Here is a 14,851-nt window from a genome sequence, read left to right as displayed (position 1 = left end):
ACCTAAAATTTTCAAATCATTTTCTTTAAAATCCAAATCTAGTCCTCCTGTGTCCATGTCGCCCCACGGCCCGAAGAGCAGGGCCTCGGACTTACTCCTGTTAAGCTTGGCGCCCGAGGCCCGGGTAGGGTGCCCGGGTAGGGCACGTATCAGATATTAAACTGATAAGAACAGATACTACACTTGATCTTAGCCAAAAGGCCGAGAAGCGATGACGCAGCGACGCCGAGGCGGGGGAGCCGGCAAAGGCCACGCCCACCTGGGCCGCGGCGAGAGGGTCTAAGGTCGCCGGCAAACAAGCTCAGCTCAGATTGGTTGACACCGAAAATGGATCACAACAGAGTGCACAGCACGACACTCTGGAGTGCAACCTGGGATTTTGGATCATCAACATTCCGCCTTAAAAGTGAGCGGGCGGACCAAAGCGTCCGTGGTAGAGACTTGAAACTCTGAGGGATGGTAGGACCGGCCCGGTACTACAACCTCACCAAGGCTCGCCCCGATCGGCCCCAAGGTGGCGCTGCAGCGATCAAAAGTACGAAATGGCTCGTAACTCCTCGACCGTCGGTCGCAGACCCAAGTGTCTTACATCACCGGAATCCTTGGCTCGAGCCGAACAAGATGCATGCCTCGGATTGGGTGGTCGCGCTGGCGAGATTTTCGGGTATTTTGGATTTTCTGAAAAACCTACTTTTGCACACTAGTCCTAGGTTTTTTGCCCGATCTGACCCAAACCGGTGCAGAAAGATTCTCTGGAGTCCGACTGCCAACAGGGATCGGGAAACAGTTGGAATTTCCATCCACGTTGGCGACGGTACGCCAAAACGTTGGGGGTGGGCGAGGCGGGCTTTACTTAAACGGCTATAACTCTCCAACGGAATGAGACAATTGCACCCAACTCGGTACACCTGTGTACGGGCTCAGCCCGTGGTCACGTGAAGAGGAATGCGGCGACTGGCCACTTGGTGGCGCTGTAAACAGAAAAAAACACAACATGGGTGGCTGTATATCACGTGACGTTTCACACGCGCACAATGTTTTCATACCACATGATAGAACTCCTCATTCCGAACAACTTTGCCTCCAGGACAACTGCTGTGAACTAAGTCGTCCGTCAAATATTGGAGACTATTTGAAGAATTGAGGAGAAAAAAGAAAACCCTCCTCACACAGACCGGTCCTAGACTGTTTCGTATCTCTCGAGCAACCGCCGCAGTTCAACTCTCTGGACTGCCTCTGGATATTGAAGAAGTGGAGGAAAAAAAAAAAAAAAAAAAAGAACCTCAAGTGGAGCTTTAACAATCTGCCCTTTTAACCAGTGTTGTCCAGGGGAGAGCGCGAACGCAGTCCCCCACTACCATAAATTATGCAGTCGAGATTCCCACATTTGGGGAATTCGCAGGGGTCAGCACAACCCAGAGTGCAATGGCCGAGCCTCGCCCTGGGTGAACCACCTTCCTGATCATGGTGTCTCCCCTGCCAGGTAAGTATGAATTCCCAGGCCTTCAGTCAGAAGCACCCTGTCCCTCTCCCCAATCCTCACCAGCGGTTTGCCAGTCAAAAAAGGGGCTTTTTTTTTTTGCACGCTCCGCATCCGGCTCCATGAGCCATAAATGTACATAATGCGCCGTCCCCGAATAGTGGATGGATCAGATGTTAAACTGACAGAGGAACAGGGGTTCATTTTTGTCTTGTTTTTACACCACAATTCTACCCAGGCTAGTATAGCACATGATCACCTACAACACCCACTCACACTAGCTCCATTATCACCTTCTGCCACACAAGACCACTACAACTCTTTCATTGAACACTTTAGGAGGGTGCACCGTTCCCAGAAGTACTGCAATACCGGGTCGATGCGTGGAGTGGACGGAGCAAGCCCCTATTCCATCTCCCAGGACCAAAAATCAATTTAATATGTGGTGCCCGGGTAGGGCACGTATCAGATATTAAACTGATAAGAACAGATTTTCTTTCTTTCGAAAAAAGTTTATTGTTACAAATTCATTCTTTACACTTCCACATTTATCTTTTAAACATTCCACATGTCTTTAAAAGAAAATGACACATTAAAAGTTAAAAACCAGTATTGGGTGATGTGTCGTGTAAAAGTCCATGTGTGTAAAATGTTGGTTTTTAAAAGAAGGTAAAAGGAATGAAAATACAATAGCAGTAAATACAACAAAATAAAACAATAAAACAATAAAATATGCCAACTGAGACATTGTCTCTTGTGCAGGATCGCGGATGAGTCCCTATCAAGATTGTCCATTCACTCCAGGTCTCCAGAACAGGCCCCAGATTCCTCGCTTCTGATGCCCAGCGGAGATCCCCTCTCCTCCGGCCCGCTGGCCCGCTGTTCCCGTAGCCGGTGTGGTGAGGGTGCATCTACGGGCGGCCAGGGTCGGGGGTGGCCGGGACCTCTTTGGTGTGACCCCAGCCCCCCCATCCGAATAACGACGTCCGGCGCCTCCTGCAGCGCAGATCTAACTATTCGCTCGCACGCGTGGAGGGGCACCGTAACGCGTTTCCCCACCAGCAGGTTTCTGGTGGCCCAGATGGCATCCTTGATGTGGTTGAGGGTGAGCCAGAGCGAGGTAAATTGCTGTGATGTTAGCTCCTTCAAGCCCTGACCCACCCCCAGGATGGCGAGCCTGTATCCCATCTGAGCCCGACCCGCCGGCAGGCACGGGAAATACAGGGGGCTGGTCTTGGCCCACAGGTCCCGCGCAGCACCGCACTCCCAGAGCAGATGGTAGACGGTCTCCGGGGAACCACATCCGGACCGTGGGCAGGTGGAGTTTTTGGCCATGCCTCTGGAGTGCATAACCGCCCTGACCGGGAGGATCTCATGGGCCACCATCCACGACAAGTCCTTAAGCCTGTTCTGGAGAGCCGGGTGGGCTGCGTTCCTCCAAACGTCTTTGGCCTCACCTAGTGTGAGGCCTGGAACCGGACACACCGATTCCCGATCCTGCACAAGAGAGATGAGAGACTTATGATTTGTTAAAACGTTGACATCCTGATTCTCTAAATCGTGTCTTTTTAAAAAGGTTTTAATAAAACAATATTCTTGTGGAAGGTTAAAAGACACTGGGACAGTCAGGTCGACAGGTAAAACTTTCAAACTACGCAGATATGACCCCATCCAAAATCTGACCATTGCTGCAGTTTTGTTTTCTCTGGAGGGGTTTATTGCATATTTAAAATGCAGTGCTGTGAATCTACTTGCTAAAAAAAGATAGGGGTCGGGGAGGCCTTTCCCTCCATTCTCTTTCCTCTTCTTCACAACTTCTCTTTTGAGGCGCTCCCACTTTGACCCCCAGAAGAAATAAAACACTGCCCTCTCGACTGTCAGGAGGAAGAACCTTGGTGGCCTAAAAACAGAGCAAAGCAATAAAAACAAGGGTAAGATCACAGCTTTATAAATTAAAATTTTTCCTTCCATTGTCAGTGTCCGTAGTCTCCAAAAGCCCAGTCGTTGTCTAACTTTCCCTACCATTTCTGTCCAATTTCCTTGTCCGCCCCCCTCTTTGTCAAACTTTACTCCTAAAATCCTAATGTCAGTTTCCTTAAAATTCACGTCTAGTCCTGTCGCGTCTATGTCACCCCATGGTCCAAAAAGCTGGGCCTCGGACTTATTTCTATTGAGTTTTGCTCCAGAGGCTCGCCCGTACTGGTCAGTCAGGTCAAGTGCTCTCTGTACTGATAAAAGGTCAGTTGTTAAAATTGTCACATCGTCCATGTATAAAACACATTTTAAGTCCGTCAGTCCTTTTGTACCTGGAATTTTCAGTCCTTTGATCCATTGGTCCCTTCTCAAGAGTTGTGCCAGTGGTTCGATGCAAACCACATACAGGAGCGGAGATAACGGACACCCTTGACGGACGCCGCTGCATACAGTTACTGCTTTTGTCAGGTGCCCATTTACAAGAATTCTGCTGGTTATGTCTTTATACAGCATCCCCACCCACTTTAGAACCCTCCCTGGCAGCCCCAATTTTTCCAGTACCTGAAACAGGTATTGGTGCGAGACTCTGTCAAATGCTTTCTCAAAGTCTAAATTTAGAACTATAAGCCGATTGTTTCTGTCTCTCGCAAAACAGATTGCGTCCCTTATCAAAATCAGGCTGTCCGTGATCTTCCTCCCTGGCACAGCGCACGCTTGATCCGGGTGGATCACGTCCTCTAAGATTTTTGACATACGACTAGCTAAAAGTTTACTAAAAATTTTACAGTCAAAATTTAAAAGGGTGATTGGTCTCCAATTTTTTAAGTCTGCTTTGTCTCCTTTCTTGTGTAGAAGTGATACTATCCCTGATCTAAAACTGTCGGGTAATATGTCCAGTCTGTCAAACTCTTTAAAAACGGTCAATAGATTGTGTGCTAAAATGTCCCAGAATGTTTCATAAAATTCCAGGGGAAGTCCATCCATCCCTGGGGACTTCCCCTTTTTAAAACCCTTTCTACATTCTGTCAACTCGAGAACCGTAAAATCCTGTGTTAAAAAGGCACACTCCTTATTAATTTTTTTTTCTAAGAGAGTTAGTATTTCTTTTACTGCATCCTCTTCCACTATTTTTTCATTGTATAATTCTGAGAAGAAATGTTCCACTTGCTTTAAAATTCCCTCTGTATCTTTCACTTCTTCCCCACCTGTTTTTAATCTTGTTATTCCCCCACCTTTTGTTATAATCTTTTTAAAAAAATAGCGTGTACATTTTTCACCTTCTTCCAACTCTTGTTCTTTACTTCTAAGTATTACTCCTTTACTTTTTTCTTGTTCATAAGCAGACATTACTCTTTTAATTTCATTTATTTCTTTACTAAAATCAAGACCATTGTTTAAAAGATTAAAATATCGTTGTAACCTCTTTTGCAGCCCCACCATGCACCTCTTTTCCTTTTTTCTCTTCTCTTTTCCCTTCTTTCTAAAAAACATCTGAGTCCTACCCTTCACCATTTCCCACCACAGTGCTCGTGAATCAAAGAAGTCTTGGAGAGTCTGCCATTGGCTAAACTGCTCCCTGTATTCTCTGACTATCTCTTCATCCTGCAACAGGGAGCAGTTTAGTTTCCAAATCCCTCTGCCTACTGTCACGTCCGTGGTTAGTGCAAGGGTGCAGGATAGCATTGCGTGATCAGAAAAGTAAACGGGAGTCAATCTAGCATCAGTTGGTGGGCATTCACATGTAAAAACATAGTCAATACGAGAGGCTTTGGTGCCATCACCACTGATCCAGGTGAAGCCCTCCTCTCTTGGATGCAGACTTTTAAAACAGTCAACTAGTTTAAAATCTCTGACTAAGCTTTGCAGTAAAACTGATGTTTTGTCCACTCTAAAATCATCCCCTGTTCTTTTCCTATCTGCTCTAGTTAAAACACAGTTAAAATCCCCTGCTACTACAAGGGGAGCCCTCCCCAGCATGTGGGGCTGCAAGTCCTCTAAAAGCTCATACCTTTCATTTATTTCCGTAAAACCATATACATTGCACACTTTAAAATCCCTCCCTAAAAAGGTCATGTTTGCTAAAAGTGCCCGTCCGTCCCTCACCACTGTGCTGCCCTTTACCAAGATATTGGGATTTTTAATCAGTATAGCGACTCCATCGTTTCGATTAAAATTTGACCCACTCCATATTGAGGGTCCAGAGGTCCACATCTCTTCCCATTTCCTGTACTGAGTTAAAAAAGGCAAAGCACACTCTTGTAATAAAAACATATCTGAATTACATGATTTTAGAAAGGTAAAAATGCTCTGTGCTCGAGACGTGGACCTCACACTTCTCACATTGATAGTCGAGATTGTGAGGGCCATGAGCAGTATTAAATAGAAAGGCATGGAGCTTAAAACATACATTTTTAAAAGGTTACAACTTTAAACAAATAAAATCATATAATTCCCTGTGCCTCCTGCCTCTCCCCTCTCCCATGGGGACTGGGTTCAGGGGGGCAAGAGTTTGACACCTCCGGATCCACAGAGCTGAACTCTTGTGACCCTTTCGGTGTCGATGTTCTCAGCTTGAAATGCAGAAAAGAAACTTCATTGGGGGATTCTGAGGGCCAGACGCGGTCCAGAACTTCCGGGGAGGAACTATCTGGCCAAAGTGTGGCCCTCTGCCTTTTCTCCACTGTTATACACAGAGGAGATCCCGCAGTTCTCTTCTGCACTTGAGCATTTGGGAGTGAAGATTCAACTTCACTCCCACTGGAGGGCATACTCACCTCCGAGACGGTATTGAGGGAGGAAACCGTTTCGTCCTCTCCATTTTCTATTTCTTTGCCTTTGTCTAGCCTGGGAGTGGTTTCCTCCCCCTGTTCCGTTTCCATTTGTGGCTCCGCCCCTGTGGCCGCCCCACTTCCTCTTTCCTGACCAATCCCTGAGGCTGGCTGGGAATTTGAAATTCCCGCCAAAACCTCAGGGATCACCTCCTCCTTCCTTTGTTCTTCCCTTTGATCTGTTTGTGGGGCGGCCATTTTGTTGCTTTTAAGTTTGTTGGCAAAACTTTTCGGGCAATCTCTGTAGAGATGGGATGACTCTCCACAAAGATTGCACTTTCTGCCATTGTGGCACTCTTCAAAGGTGTGCCCAATCTCTCTACACTTTCTGCAAATTATTTCCTGACATGCCTCGGCGAGATGTCCAAGTTTGCCACACTTACGACATAGCTTGGGCATCCCTTGGTAGTGAATGTAGCCTCTATTCTCCCCCAACACAATCATTGATGGTATTTGACCTAGGCCATGGTAGCTGTTGGGATCTGCCCATTGTTGTATGGGCACTCTCCACGCACAGCTCCAGATACCGTCTTCGTCTAATACCTTGACTGGTTGTCCGCGAATAGAGCAATATCTTGCCAACCACACAACAATGTCCTCTCCACTCACAGTTTCATTAAACATCCTGACAATCACAACTTTCAGTGAATTATCAGTCAGCTTTTCCACTGTGAACATGGAGAAATTGGCTTTGCATGTTTCAAACCGAGACCAGAAAGTATTCAGCAGATTAGCGGATGCAAAACTTACATCAAAACCCCGATTTTGGGGCAGAGTCAACAAACAGTTTATATCCATTGCTTTAAAACCCCTTGCCTGGCATGGGATCACCAGTGATCCCAACTTGTATTGTTTACATTAATCGCGTGTTTACAATATCTATTTGTCAAGTTATAAGGTTAACCAATACATTGTTGGAAAGCTACGACATTGTATATTCATTTCGATATAAGCATTATACAATCAAGAAAACTTTGCTGCCGTTTTTTGTTATTCTGTATCAACTTTAACAACGTGATACAACTATGAAGGGGGGTGGGGGGGCTTACCTTTTTATGTTGTGTAAATGTAATGCTTGGCACAATAATGATGACATCGGTCTTTTTACCACGTGAAGAGTCCAGTATATGATGTCCATGGGAAAAAAATTGTCTAAAAACATGCAAACTGTTAAAAATATCCATATTACTTCTATTGTTTACATCCTGACATTTGCTAATCACATGGGGCGTTGTCCTGTTTATTCGACGAACTCTCCACATCTAGCACATTATTCAACGAAAACAACATATCAGTGTTTTTAGTAGAGTGTCTGGAAATGAATGAGATCGGTCCAGAAGATGTCCGATGAAAACTGGCCATGTAATTATAGAAAGTATTGAAGGATGTCAGGCGCTTTTGCTGACGTGTGATCATGTATAATGCTAATATGTGTGGTAAAAAAATAAACCAATAGCAATGGGAAACTTTTCTGTTGCCACCCATCTGAAGCCTATGGCATAACGAATACGCCCATGTGCGGATTTACATAATCTCGCGTTTATAACAGTGTTACTTTGTGCGCGCAACCATTTGCTTCATGGAAATTTACGCACACGTGACGAGGTTGTCATGACACCCAGGCTCTGCTCTATGCTACACCTGCTGGCTGGCGTTCACTCGCTCTGTTTACATTCGTCGCTGCAATGGGTTCACGTCGGGGACAGAAGTTATTTCTCCTACTGCTGCAATGGAATAACTTCTGCAAAGCTGGGATGAAGAAAACGTGTATTTTTCAGAAGAGAGTTCTGTATCCAGCGCCGTCTCTGAAGAAGAGGATATGTTTTTGGCAGGTCTCGATCCAGTTTTAGATCGGTAAGTTTCTAAACATTTTAGTGAGTTTGTTACAATGCTTTTTAGTTTTGATTTTCTGCACTAGTATTGGGGCTTATAAGTACATTGAAATGCAGTGCAATTCCATTGTTATTCAAGCGCTGAATTAGAAGTGTAACGTTACAACATTGAACATTATTTCTGTAACTTTAGCTATAGGCTATTGTTTTGTATGTAGAACGCAAGACGAAGTTCAAACAAAACTTTTCAGAGAACAAAATGTAATTTATATGTAAGATAATCAGTTGTGTTAGGCGTGTTTCTAATCCATGTTGTGTAATTCAACAGATTATGATGAGAGTACCAGACAACAGACAAAGTGTCCATGTGTTGCTGCAACATCTACAGCTGTCTCTGGGAGATCAAGAGGAAAGAGACAGCCCAGCACTTTGTGGTAAGTAAATAATGTGAAGCAAGTAATGTTTAGTGAGGAAAAAATAGCATTTTAGGGCATTATTATTGTCTGATTACAGTCTGCACTATAAGATGGTAGTGTGTGCAATTAGGGCAACAAAAGAGTGTCTATAGAGGTGAATTCCTGTTTGTGAATGATAATTTGAATATAAAATCTGTAAACTGGTAAGTGTAAATGTGCAATCAGTGCAACAATAGAGTGGCTATGGAGGTGATTTGCTGTATGTGAATGATAATTTGAATATAAAATCTGTAAATTGGTAATGTAAATGTGCCATCAGTGCAACAATAGAGTGGCTATTATAGAGGTGAATTGCTGTATGTGAATGATCCTCACAGATTGTATTCAAAGTGCAAATTAGCAATCAGGGCAACAATTGTGGGTGTAGAGGTAGATTGCTGTATGTGAATGGTCATTTGAAAATAAATGTGTATTTATAAAAATGTTAAGAAATCTAAATTTCTTTTCTTTTCCTGTTTGTTGTTCAACAGTGATGGCACTTCAGCACCAATATTCTGCAACAGGATTTGGCTAAGGCTAAAAACCAGAAGCCAATGTCTCAAAAAGCATTCTGGGAGACACTGATTTTGGAACTGGCTGGACATCCCACCAAAAGCAAGGTGCCTGACCCTCCTCCTCGTCGATCTTGTGAGTGTCACAGTCCTGTGCACATCAGCTTTTTCTGCTCACTTTTTGAGAAATGTTTATTACTGTCTTGATTGCTAATAACAAAGAGAAACTTTTGTTTGTAGATGTATACAAATATATAAATAAAAACTTTTTATTTGCTAAATAATGTGTCGTTCTTAACCATTAAATGAATGGTAGTGAACAAAGACTTTGTTAAACTTTTTACAAGTAAGTTGCCAAGTGTCACTTTGGGGTCCTTTTGGTGCCCTTTCCAAAAATGCAAACACACACATTTTTATAAACATTTAGGAGGTAAACAATATACCAGATAAAGTATATATATTGTGCTTTGTCATATTGTATCAAGAAAACCCATTGAAATGATCAAACAAACTTGTTTTAGCTCATGGTAAAAGGTGGTTACCAAGTGTCCCTTTGGAGACTCCAAGTGGCCTTTTTGGGTAGGTGCCTAGACATGCGCTGAAATAAATCTTTGTAAAAAATTCATTTTTGCTTGTATAAACTTCAAATTTGAAACATACATTGTTAAGACCTATGGCTTTAGTTTGCTTGTGTTTCCAGGCCCATATATATTTGCCTTTAGTGTTTTTCTTTTTCATAAAAAAATAATATACAAAAAAAAAATTCTCGTCCATTGTTTTTGAGCTTATTTATCTCTCTGTTAGTAATTGCTCAGAACAATTTTAAGTCTTTCATAATAAACTGTCAAGTGTCAGCTTTTAAATGATACCTTGGTTTTGTGTGTGGTCACAAGGACTCATTAGCAACAACCATTTTATTATGGGTATGTCAGTTTGCACTCCATTGCCAAAAGGGGGGGTGCCAGTTAAGGGGTTAAAACCTAGAGTCTGTTGGATGTACTTCCGTGAAAAATCCAATCTAGAACAAGTCAGGAGAGTACCATCCTCTTTTGGCTTGAAATTAAAACGCACGCTGTGGTGCCTCCTCACGCCGGCACGAGCAGCCGACATGTTGGAGGCACCACCAGCCCGCTGCGGCTAAAATTCAAACAATAAATACACAATAATAAATAAATTAAAACCTGCTTACCTTAAAAACCAGAGGATTCCTCGCAAAACGAGTCGTCAATAAAAAGCCGCTTGTCACTATACCTCCTGAAGGGTGTATGTCCCGTGTGACAAGCAACACACGAGACCAAGTCCCACAAGAGGCGATCGCAGTCTCAACCGTCTGACAAGATACTTGATCTTAGCCAAAAGGCCGAGAAGCGATGACGCAGCGACGCCGAGGCGGGGGAGCCGGCAAAGGCCACGCCCACCTGGGCCGCGGCGAGAGGGTCTAAGGTCGCCGGCAAACAAGCTCAGCTCAGATTGGTTGACACCGAAAATGGATCACAACAGAGTGCACAGCACGACACTCTGGAGTGCAACCTGGGATTTTGGATCATCAACATTCCGCCTTAAAAGTGAGCGGGCGGACCAAAGCGTCCGTGGTAGAGACTTGAAACTCTGAGGGATGGTAGGACCGGCCCGGTACTACAACCTCACCAAGGCTCGCCCCGATCGGCCCCAAGGTGGCGCTGCAGCGATCAAAAGTACGAAATGGCTCGTAACTCCTCGACCGTCGGTCGCAGACCCAAGTGTCTTACATCACCGGAATCCTTGGCTCGAGCCGAACAAGATGCATGCCTCGGATTGGGTGGTCGCGCTGGCGAGATTTTCGGGTATTTTGGATTTTCTGAAAAACCTACTTTTGCACACTAGTCCTAGGTTTTTTGCCCGATCTGACCCAAACCGGTGCAGAAAGATTCTCTGGAGTCCGACTGCCAACAGGGATCGGGAAACAGTTGGAATTTCCATCCACGTTGGCGACGGTACGCCAAAACGTTGGGGGTGGGCGAGGCGGGCTTTACTTAAACGGCTATAACTCTCCAACGGAATGAGACAATTGCACCCAACTCGGTACACCTGTGTACGGGCTCAGCCCGTGGTCACGTGAAGAGGAATGCGGCGACTGGCCACTTGGTGGCGCTGTAAACAGAAAAAAACACAACATGGGTGGCTGTATATCACGTGACGTTTCACACGCGCACAATGTTTTCATACCACATGATAGAACTCCTCATTCCGAACAACTTTGCCTCCAGGACAACTGCTGTGAACTAAGTCGTCCGTCAAATATTGGAGACTATTTGAAGAATTGAGGAGAAAAAAGAAAACCCTCCTCACACAGACCGGTCCTAGACTGTTTCGTATCTCTCGAGCAACCGCCGCAGTTCAACTCTCTGGACTGCCTCTGGATATTGAAGAAGTGGAGGAAAAAAAAAAAAAAAAAAAAGAACCTCAAGTGGAGCTTTAACAATCTGCCCTTTTAACCAGTGTTGTCCAGGGGAGAGCGCGAACGCAGTCCCCCACTACCATAAATTATGCAGTCGAGATTCCCACATTTGGGGAATTCGCAGGGGTCAGCACAACCCAGAGTGCAATGGCCGAGCCTCGCCCTGGGTGAACCACCTTCCTGATCATGGTGTCTCCCCTGCCAGGTAAGTATGAATTCCCAGGCCTTCAGTCAGAAGCACCCTGTCCCTCTCCCCAATCCTCACCAGCGGTTTGCCAGTCAAAAAAGGGGCTTTTTTTTTTTTTGCACGCTCCGCATCCGGCTCCATGAGCCATAAATGTACATAATGCGCCGTCCCCGAATAGTGGATGGATCAGATGTTAAACTGACAGAGGAACAGGGGTTCATTTTTGTCTTGTTTTTACACCACAATTCTACCCAGGCTAGTATAGCACATGATCACCTACAACACCCACTCACACTAGCTCCATTATCACCTTCTGCCACACAAGACCACTACAACTCTTTCATTGAACACTTTAGGAGGGTGCACCGTTCCCAGAAGTACTGCAATACCGGGTCGATGCGTGGAGTGGACGGAGCAAGCCCCTATTCCATCTCCCAGGACCAAAAATCAATTTAATATGTGGTGCCCGGGTAGGGCACGTATCAGATATTAAACTGATAAGAACAGATTTTTTCTTTCGAAAAGTTTTATTGTCACAGTGTCATTCCATTATTTCCATTTGCATGTACATTTTTTCTTTTAGATCACATTTTTACACATATTAAAAGGGACACATTATTTACTGTTAAAAGTTTCTTGTGTTTGTGTGTTGTGTAAAAAGTCCATGTATGTTTTAAAAGAAAGGTAAATGGTTTAAATAATAGGAATAAAACAATAAAACATGTCAGATAAAAACCAATAAAACAATAAATTATGCCACATAAAACATCTCTTGTACAGGATCGAGGGTGAGTCCCTATCAAGAATGTCCATTCACTCCAGGTCTCCAGAACAGGCCCCGGACTCCTCGCTTCCAGCGCCCAGCGGAGATCCCCTCTCCTCCGGCCCGCTGGCCCGCTGTTCCCGTAGCCGGTGTGGTGAGGGTGCATCTACGGGCGGCCAGGGTCGGGGGTGGCCGGGACCTCTTTGGTGTGACCCCAGCCCCCCCATCCGAATGACGACGTCCGGCGCCTCCTGCAGCGCAGATCTAACTAATTGCTCGCACGCGTGGAGGGGCACCGTAACGCGTTTCCCCACCAGCAGGTTTCTGGTGGCCCAGATGGCATCCTTGATATGGTTGAGGGTGAGCCAGAGCGAGGTAAATTGCTGTGATGTTAGCTCCTTCAAGCCCTGACCCACCCCCAGGATGGCGAGCCTGTATCCCACCTGGGCCCGACCCGCCGGCAGGCACGGGAAAACCAGGGGGCTGGTCTTGGCCCACAGGTCCCGCGCAGCACCGCACTCCCAGAGCAGATGTTGGACGGTCTCCGGGGAACCACATCCGGACCGTGGGCAGGTGGGGTTTTTGGCCATGCCTCTGGAGTGCATGACCGCCCTGACCGGGAGGATCTCATGAGCCACCATCCACGACAAGTCCTTGAGCCTGTTCTGGAGAGCTGGGTGGGCTGCGTTCCTCCAAACGTCTTTGGCCTCACCTAGTGTGAGGCCTGGAACTGGACTCACCGATTCTCGATCCTGCACAAGAGAGACAAGAGACTTGTGGTTAGTTAAAATAGTGGCATCATTTGTTTCTAAAAGGTATTTCTTTAAAAATGTCTTAATAAAAAGATGTTCTTTTGACAAATTAAAAGACACTGGACTTTTAAGATCAATGGGTAAAATTTTCAAGCTTCTTAGGTATGACCCCATCCAGAATCGGGTCATGGCTGCTGTCTTGTGTTCTCTGGATGGGGTCAGTGCATACTGGATGTGGAGGGCGGCAAAGCGGCTGCCTAAAAACAGGTGGGGGTCTGGGAGGCCTTTCCCACCATTCTCTTTTTTCTTTTTGACGACCTCCCTCTTGAGTCTTTCCCACTTGGACCCCCACAGGAAATAAAATACCGCCCTCTCCAACTTGGCTAGGAATCGTCTTGGGGGACTAAAAACAGAACAGACAAGTAAAATCAGTGGTAAAATCACAGCTTTAAAAATTAAAATCTTGCCTTCATACGTCAGTTGTCTTAGTCCCCAAAAGCCCAGTCTTTGCCTAACTTTCCCTAACATGTCAGTCCAGTTACCCTGTCCTCCACCCTCCCTGTCAAATTTCACACCTAAAATTTTCAAATTATTATCTTTAAAATCCAAATCTAGTCCGCCTTTGTCAACGTTCCCCCACGGCCCGAAGAGCAGGGCCTCGGACTTACTCCTGTTAAGCTTGGCGCCCGAGGCCCGACCGTACCAGTCAGTCAAGTCCATTGCTCTTCGTACCGATAAAAGGTCAGTCGCTAAAAGGGTCACGTCGTCCATATATAAAACACAGGTCGCCGTCAGTCCACCAGTTCCTGGGATGTCTAGTCCTTTAATCCATTTATCCCTTCTCAAGATTTGTGCCAGTGGCTCAATACAAGCCACGTACAGAAGGGGAGATAAGGGACACCCCTGACGGACACCGCTGCGGATATTTACAGCTTTGGTAAGATGCCCATTTACAAGAATTTTGCTGCCTAAGTCCTCATACAGCAGTCCCACCCAAGCTAGAAACCTCTCAGAAAAGCCCATTTTTTGCAGTACCTGAAGGAGGTACTGGTGCGAAACTCGATCAAATGCTTTTTCGAAGTCTAAATTTAGGACTACAAGCCGAATGTTTCTGTCTCTCGCATAACAGATGGCGTCTCTGATCAGTATTAGGCTGTCCGTGATCTTCCTGCCGGGCACAGCGCAAGCTTGATCCAGGTGGATTACGTCCTCTAAAACGGTCGACATGCGTGTAGCTAAAATTTTACTAAAAAGTTTACAATCATAATTTAAAAGAGTGATTGGTCGCCAGTTTCTTAAGTCAGTCTTGTCTCCTTTTTTGTACAGTAGTGTAACTATCCCTACTCTAAAGCTGTCTGGAAGTCTGTCAAGAGTCTCAAATTCTTTAAAAACTGTAAGTAAGTCGTGTGCTAAAATGTCCCAGAAAGTCAGGTAAAACTCAAAGGGGAGTCCGTCCATGCCCGGTGACTTCCCCTTCTTAAAACCCTTTACAGCTTTTGTCAACTCTAAAAGATTAAAATCCTGGGATAAAAGCACATTTGGACTCTTAACTTTTTTATCTAAAACCCCTAAAACGTCCTCTAAGGTGCCATTGTGTACCTCTTTAGTGTCATATAAATTACTGTAAAAAC

The 14,851-nt window shown here is 45.3% G+C and overlaps 2 non-coding genes and 3 pseudogenes across 2 annotated transcripts; all 5 read right to left on the bottom strand.

Annotated features, from left to right (window-relative positions):
• Positions 1–101: 101 nt before the first annotated feature.
• On the bottom strand, positions 102–213 carry LOC148996119 (U2 spliceosomal RNA; annotated as a pseudogene).
• A 1,113-nt stretch (positions 214–1,326) lies between these two features.
• On the bottom strand, positions 1,327–1,491 carry LOC148996118 (U1 spliceosomal RNA). The gene has a single exon (XR_016148420.1). It is a non-coding gene; the product is annotated as a U1 spliceosomal RNA (small nuclear RNA).
• Positions 1,492–1,818: 327 nt separating this feature from the next.
• Positions 1,819–1,997, bottom strand: LOC148996117 (U2 spliceosomal RNA; annotated as a pseudogene).
• Positions 1,998–11,566: 9,569 nt separating this feature from the next.
• On the bottom strand, positions 11,567–11,731 carry LOC148996116 (U1 spliceosomal RNA). Its single transcript, XR_016148407.1, has one exon. It is a non-coding gene; the product is annotated as a U1 spliceosomal RNA (small nuclear RNA).
• Positions 11,732–12,060: 329 nt separating this feature from the next.
• On the bottom strand, positions 12,061–12,234 carry LOC148996115 (U2 spliceosomal RNA; annotated as a pseudogene).
• Positions 12,235–14,851: the final 2,617 nt, after the last annotated feature.

The sequence above is a fragment of the Pimephales promelas genome, chromosome 2 (genome assembly GCF_988280905.1).
Source record: "Pimephales promelas chromosome 2, fPimPro1.hap1.1, whole genome shotgun sequence".
Lineage (NCBI taxonomy): Eukaryota > Metazoa > Chordata > Actinopteri > Cypriniformes > Leuciscidae > Pimephales > Pimephales promelas.
Note: the sequence above shows the minus strand (reverse complement) of the source record. Positions and strands in the feature narration are given on the sequence as shown.